Genomic DNA, 7,836 nt, shown 5'->3' with positions numbered 1-7,836 from the left:
ACCATGCAGGGGAGGCCTCACCTGGGACAGCTGGTTGGACACATGAACCTCCTGAAGTTGTCTGCATAGGAATAGCAATCAGAGAATAAGTCTAGGTGTTTTGCAAAGGACACTTCCTATATCCCTGCAGAAAAGGATCAGTTATCTATCCATACTGCCCAAGAGATGCTAGGCCACTTGAACAGTAACGAGGGCAAAAACCCTTTCACACGTACCTCCCATTACTGTTTCATGGGAACAACTTGAGTCCTATTTATCTGTGAAGCTGAGACTGGCAAAAGCCAGAGTCTCCATCCCAGTGTCCTCCACTGCTGCCCTTGACTGGTGCCAGTGTTTCTGGTTCTCCATCCCATCCCTTGACCTTGAGACTAGATGTCTGCCAGATGCTCCTCTGGCAACAGCAGCTGTTCCTCTTGGCCCATTTAAAGGCCTTTTAGGATTTAGGAACTCCTCAGTAAAATCATTTTATTTTTCTTTTGAAAATTAGGTGACCTGATCTTTGAAAAATTGGTATTCTTTTCCCTCTATAACTATAAACTGGAAACTTCACTCATGTGGGTATGGTGTATTAGAAGACCAGGTTTTCATTCTTCTTAACTTCCCATGTAATCAAAAGAACCTAATGAATTCAAGTTGCCTGTAACATTTTGTGTGTTTCTGAGTTGAAACCAAATTCCCAAACAATCATGTGAACAATAATGAAATTCAGGCAAAGAGGCTCAGTTTTCCCATTGTTAGGAAAGAGACTCTTACGGTGAACTCCTGGGTTCTACTCCTTGTGATTTGAGACAACATAAAATTTAACATTTATTGACTGCATTTTAATATACAAATTATTTCAAAGACCTTGAAGAAATGTAATGGCTGAATTGAGTTTGGGAATAGGACTTATAGAATTACATAATACTTTCATTCTCCCATGTTAAAAACCATACAGCACCCCCTATAGATTACAGTTTAGTTGTAGAGATGATACAATAAAAGAGTCTCTCATACTTCCGTATGAGAATTTAGGTACGGTGAGCAGAACATAATTATACCAATTGGAATTTTGCCAGAAGCTGGGGATTAAAAACCCTTAGTGTTATGAAAAGTTCCATGGGATGTTTAATGACTAGAAATAGCCAGAAGCTTAGATTTATGACATCCAAAAATAGTACCCCTAGTAGGATTAGTCTACTCAGGTCATGCTGGGGCACAGTTTGGGCAATAGTCAAAAAAACTCATTTATTGAATCATAAACATAATTTCTAGCAGCTCTGTGTTGGAGATTGGTATTCAAGCACTACTTACCAACTTTTAGCAGCTTCTTTGGTGTAGCATCCCACTGGCACTCAATAAATGCACAATAATGAAGAAAATGTCAGATGGGCTTGAATGATAATAATGATAGTATAGCAGGGCAAGGACCACAGTTGACTTTACAAATCAGTGATGGAGATGGTTCCACATGTGATGTGATTTCAAAGGCTATGGAAAGACACAAAATATCACCTTGGTTTGGCTTGCTGTTGCCTGCAATTTCACAAAGGCAATTTTATTCTTTTTGATTAATGCTCAATTCCCATTTTAAAGCATATATACTTGAAAAAGTTAATACATAAAATTTAGTTGTCATTTAAATCACAGTATAACATGAGATTTTCACATCCTGTTCTAAGGAGTTAGGGTAAAACTCAAGAGTAAAGAATCTTTAAGAATGACGATATTGGGTGAGTGAACCCCCAAGGAGGAAATGTTTGCAGAAAGGAAAGTATGGGGCCAATAAAGACAAATTTCTCCACCCTCATTGTTATGAACTGAATTGTAACCATCCCACTCAATTTGTCTGTTGAAGCTCTAATCCCCATTACTTCAGAATGTGACTCATTTGGAGACAGGGGCTTTAAAGAGGTAACTAAGTCAAACCTGGATTGTTAGAGTGGGATCTAATCTAATCTGACTGGCCTCCTTATAAGAAGAGGAAATTTGGAAACACTGAGAGACATGAGGTACATGTACCCACAGAGGAAAAACCATGTGTGGACACAGCAAAAAGGCAGCCATCTGCAAGCGAAGGAGGGAGGCCTCAGAAGAAACTGAATCTGCCGACATCTTGAACTTGGATCTCTAGTCTCCAGAGCTGTGAGAAGATAAATTTCTGTTGTTTGGCAGCCCCAGCAAACTAAAGCACTTACCCTTTGTCAGAAGGAAGGCATCTAGACTGCTAGTTAAATCTTTCAGATTCTTTGAGGCTGAGGCTTTTATGGAAAGTGGTTCTAATCTTTCTTGCCCTGGAGAAAAACCCAGTGGATCAGGTTCATCACCTTACATTGATTTTGTATGGCATGATTTAAACTCAAAACATTATCTGGGCCTTCATAATATACTAGAGTGAAAAGAGGCGTTGAGCAGAAGTTAAGTTGGGAATGGCTAACTATGGAGCTTACCAGGTTTATTATCAAGAGGGAGTCGGATAATTCATTTGTACTGGTAGCCATGGTTTGTGGGCCAATCCTCCACATTAATGATGAGGTGCCTGTATCTTCACTACTTAAAGACCATAGGCAATTTGCCACAATAGCCCTCTGTTGGGCACTTCTGATGTATTAAACGAATTTTGGTGAGAGGATTTCAAAATAGTCTTTTGGGGCTATGATAACTTTGGTATCAGCAAGCAATGAAGGGCCTCCTGCATTAATATTATTTAATGTAAATGTAACTACAGTAACAGCAAGTCAGAATAGTCGTGTTTAGTAATAAAACTGCAGCTTTTTAAAAACGCCAACTATTGATGTTCTGCTTGTGGAACCTGGGAGTCTTGAGGGCAAGGATAATTTATACTTGCCAAATCACTGAGAGAAAATTCCAACTATGTGGAAATGTAAATATTCAGTATAAGAAAGGATAATTAGGGATAGGCTAAATATTTACCCAGTTCTTTTCTTTTTAAATCACAAATGCGACTTCTCCTGTTGGTTTAAGTTTTTCTAATAGGAGATGGGTTGGGAAAAAATGGGGAGGGGGTAGTGTCTTTCTTTTCCTAACCAAAATCCTGCAGCCATATAGTCATAAAATCCAGTCCCCTTTCATTTTTGACTTTGAAACCTATTCCCCAATTATTTTATTTTACCAAGATACTGCTAACAAAATTTAGTATGTTGCATCAAAACTATTAAAGATATAACGTTGAATATGAATATAAACAAATATAATTTTAAAAGCAAATTAAGTGGCAATTAAGTAGAATGTGAACAAATTATTTGGAAAAAATCTGCAGAAAATTAGAAGTGTTCAGACATTCAAATGTTCAAGAACTCCTGTCACCATTTTAAAAGAATCTTGAACAGAAGTGCAAAGAAACAACTGTATTGTGGGAGAATTGTCATACAAAGAGCTTCATGCAAAACTTTTTCTTTCTGTGGTTCTTTTCTTTCCCTTTATTCTTCCCTTGATTATATTCTCATGAGGACAGTTTCAAAGGGAATTCTTTTCTCGAGAAGGAAGGTTTTAAAGAAAACCATTCTATCAGTCATGGTCCAGGCAGGAAAACAGAAACCATTCTAGGTATCTCAAATGGAAGAAATTTAATAGAGGGAGATGGTTACTTAGATGATGGAAGTGTTGACAAGGTGATGGTGAGGCAATCCAGAAATTAGAAATAGTGGAAACCACCACCACCCCAATGGTTGGAGGAATGCAAGGAGTAGGTATTGTTTTCACAGCTCAAAGATGAAATGAGGACCATCCTTGGGAAACCAGGACCTGGGTGGCTACTCTCCTACTGGAACTATGACCACCGATGGAGGAGCTTTTCCAATGAAACCAGAATCAAAGAGAAGATAGAATCATTACCAAGAGTGAAAGGGAAAGCAGAGAAAGAGCAGAAAAACATACCCAGACTCATCTCCTTTTTTTCTCCCAGGCTTCTGCCACTGCCTCCCTTGACCCGATCTATCAAAATGCAGTTGGCTGACAAGCCTGGGAAATGTAATTCCCAGAGACACAAAGCAGAGTAAGGGAAAGTTGGGTAACAGATGAAAAGCAAACTGACAAAAGAGGCACACACAAAATGGAAGTAGTTTTGTTAGTTTGTGTTTCTTCTTATTCAGTTTAGTCTAGTTTCCTCAAGGCCATGGTACACTGAAAGTCACTTGGGGAGCTTATGACAACTGTAGATCTTTTTCTTTTTCTTTTTTTTGCTATGAGATATTCAATGATATAAGTAAAGTCCCTCTGGGCCTCAGAATTGGGAATTCACTGAACACTAATGTGGTAGCTGATACATGGGAAGCAGAGTCTGAGGAAACCAAAACGGTACTTATTATTGACATTTGAGTTTCAGACCCAGACTCTGAATATTCTTTGGAATATCAGCTTCCAACTTGTTACATGACATTTCAACTTTCGCAATTTTGTGCTAATGAACTCCTTTATTTCTGCCTGTCTCATTAGGACACTCCATGCTTTCCAGAAATGCAAGTGAAGTTTAATAGAGATAAAGCCATTCCACTGTTGCTGCTATGATCAAGAAGCTACAATCAATCTTGTTTTCTTCAAGCATGTCATAAAAAGACCCTTTTCCTTCTGATTAGCATTCTTGAACACAGTACAGCTGATGACTTGCTTGAAGTCATTCACTGTAGGGATGCAGCACCTACTGCACGTGATAAAGCGACATAAGGCATATGAACTGCTCATTACAATCTAATTAGTTTGGGCTTTTCATTTCATTTTATGTCCTGAATTGAACCTGATTCAATATGATTCTGAGCTGGAGTTCATCACGTCTTCTCCCTGGCAATGCAAGTTCATGGTGTTTGCTTGCAAGATTCACGGTTATAGAAATGGTTCTTCTCTTTTTGTAGGAACTGCTTAGAAAAAAGCCATTAATATAAAAGGACTGAAGCCTTTGCTGTTACATTTTATTCTGTGAGAGATTTCAGTTTCACCTACCACACATCACAGTTGTTGAAGTATTTCAAGAAGTTTTGACCATTATAATAAATGGACTTACCTGATTCATAGGTACACTTCCTTGTAATGCAATGAGAGCAATAGTCCTAGCCCTTGGAGTGCATTCCAAAGAATGCCTAAAAAAATGAGGAAAACCTAGATTAGTTTTGTTAATGAACTCAATTACATTAGAGGCTTCTTGAGAGCAAGATGTTTTTCATTTTGGGGTCATTTCCAATAACTTTCTGTGTCTCCAACTCTCAGGTAGACAATGTAGGTAGACTAAGTACTCATTGGTTTACCTGATTTCAGTATTTTAGGGGTTGTAGGAAAAGGATGACTGCCATTCTTTTGGAAGACACACACATGTTGTGTGTCTTTATTTTTGGTACAATGGGGATCCAGACATCTGCTTTTTTAACTTATTCCTAGGACGGTTATCTGTATCCATCAGATTCAGTCACAACATTTTTTAAGTTTGAGAAATCATTTAATATGGGTAATGCTAATACAGTCCTAAGTATATTTTGTTTGCTACTCACCTGAGCTTTAAAAATTTGTTGCATCATCTGGGAAGTAAATATTGTGTTTTATAGTCACCTTATAAAATACGTTAGAGCTTTGCAAAACATTGCCCCTTGGTTCCACGCCATGGAACTGCGTTGTAGATGAGGCCTTCCGGACTGAATAATACAATGATTTTGGATAAAGTATATTTCCTCCATGTTACTAAGTTTACCCTGCAAATAAAAATAGAGAGAAATAGTCACACATACCCATAGCTTTGTTGAGAGGATATATTTAGATGATAGATGTCAAATTCCTAGAATTACATCTTTCACAAAATATATGTTCACCATGTTGGTTTTCTTCTCACCTCCCTGCTTTGGAGCAATGTAATTTAATCAGGCTCCTACCCTAAATACCATGGTGACACTCCTTATGGTTCTGTTGATCTAATTCCTAAAATCAACTATGCTCTGCCCAAAATATTTCTTGCATGATGGAGGGGTTTGCTTAATTAATTCAATTTTTATTTCATAGCTGATGACTATCATGTTTATTACCAATGAACTGAGCTTTACTGTTGATTGGATATTTTGAGTGTACTACATAAACCTTTTTTCCCCTTTTGAAAGCCCCTAGAGATGGTACCATTTTTATGATATTTACTGACCCCCTGGTAGAGAAACTAAACTAGGTGAATATCTGCTTTGTTTATTTAGGTTTTATGCCTTAACTGATGGTTCTTTATTTCTGCAATAATTTGTTGAAAGCTTATGGTTAGAGGGTATGTAACCTTTAATTCAGCGATTGTTAGCAGTTTTGTATGCCAGAGAGAGAGTCTGAAATTTTCAGTAGGCCATGGACTCTTAATAGGGAATCTTAATTGTTCCCTTAGTACTCGAAAGCCATCATGACATCTGAGTTATATACATTTTCTTATGCATAACCTTCAGCTCAACATTGAAGTAAGGCATAAGGCATTTGTTTCACACTTCGTACAAGAGGAAGTGAGTTTTTTTTTTTACTTACATTGTCAAGGATTCTTAAGGGATTGGTCTTGGTTAATTAGCAATTAGTAAAATGAGTATCAAGCTCCTGATAAAATATTGTTAGGGAAATTGGGAAACTGAAGCTTACCCAAGCCACTAGCCCAATCTTTAGGGAAGAGAAGGATGTAGGAAGAGAGGGAATCAAGGAGCCAGGGGTGCCCAGAGCTGTGTATGCTGCTATAGCTGCCCGTGTCCTCTAGCACATTATCCTAACCATTCTCTTTCTGCCCGAAGCACAGTTCTAAGGCCCATGAGACTGGAAAGAACTCAGAAATTACGACTTGATTAAAGACTACTGAGATGTTCATATTGGAAATAGAAAATGATATTATGAAAATTGATGTGCTCTTCTTTGTTTATAAAGACAGTATGATTAACTCGCCATCATTTGCATTTGAGCTGACGGCAGGTTTAGGCTGAACTGTCTACACTCTGGTGTAAGGGAATGAATTTGGCAGGCAGTTAAGTACAAGTGATGCTGTCCATGTGATGAAATAGAGCTGAGCCAACTGCCTAACATGGAGTTGGAGCTGGTGACCCTGGCAACCTGAATGGGATGAGCATGCCCAACACCATGTAATAATCAACGTGGCTCTTCATCCATGTGTTAAGGGATATGCATGTAATGTTTTTCAACCTTAGATCCACACAGTTGAAAAATAGAGTGAAATAAAATCTTTGGAGGGCATTGGCCAGTTCCAGTGAACGAACTGTGGTTTGAGGACTTAGAGAAGATTTTATCTCTGACTCTATGTTTTCACTTATGGACTCCATTGAAGAAGAAGGTCCCTTCTTTAATCCTATTGCTCACACTTTCTTCCATGAGAATGAATTTGGAGAGACATGGAGAAATGAGGTGAATTAGGAAGTGTCTTATGGTTTAACAGCTGAAAAATAGGATATGCATTTTATTCAGTCGTTTCTCTCAGACATTTTTGGCCCCACTTTAATTAAATTTATTAGATATAACTACATTTATAATTGGAATGATATGCCAAAATATATAGGTTTCAAATGATGATGATTTTTATATCAAATTCTTCAGTCTAATTCTAATTCTAATTCTAGTTAAATGGCAGGTGACTCTAGGAGAGAGAACATGAATTTTTCAAGGGAGAGCAGTGCAGCTTTACAACCTGACCCTACCACTTAACTGATTTTGTCACCTTGATCATTTAACCTCCATGGGCCTCAACTTTCATTCTCTATAAAATGGGAATAATGCTACTTATATCTAAGAGTTGTGTGTGGACAATCAAATAATGCATGCGAAATACATGGCAAATAATACATATTCAGTATTAGCTTCTTACCTTTTCCTTTCCATGTCCAATTTTTTCTTACA

The 7,836-nt window shown here is 37.8% G+C and overlaps 1 long non-coding RNA gene across 1 annotated transcript; it reads right to left on the bottom strand.

Moving 5' to 3' along the window:
- Nucleotides 1–1,310: 1,310 nt before the first annotated feature.
- On the bottom strand, nt 1,311–5,675 carry LOC103566286 (uncharacterized). Its single transcript, XR_548465.2, has 3 exons — nt 5,478–5,675; nt 4,997–5,072; nt 1,311–1,470 (listed from the first exon to the last, which is right to left on the bottom strand). It is a non-coding gene; the product is annotated as an uncharacterized lncRNA (long non-coding RNA).
- Nucleotides 5,676–7,836: the final 2,161 nt, after the last annotated feature.

Source organism: Equus przewalskii, chromosome 17 (genome assembly GCF_037783145.1).
Source record: "Equus przewalskii isolate Varuska chromosome 17, EquPr2, whole genome shotgun sequence".
Classification (NCBI taxonomy): domain Eukaryota; kingdom Metazoa; phylum Chordata; class Mammalia; order Perissodactyla; family Equidae; genus Equus; species Equus przewalskii.
The sequence above is the reverse complement of the archived record's forward strand: the minus strand, read 5'-3'. Positions and strand labels throughout refer to the sequence as shown.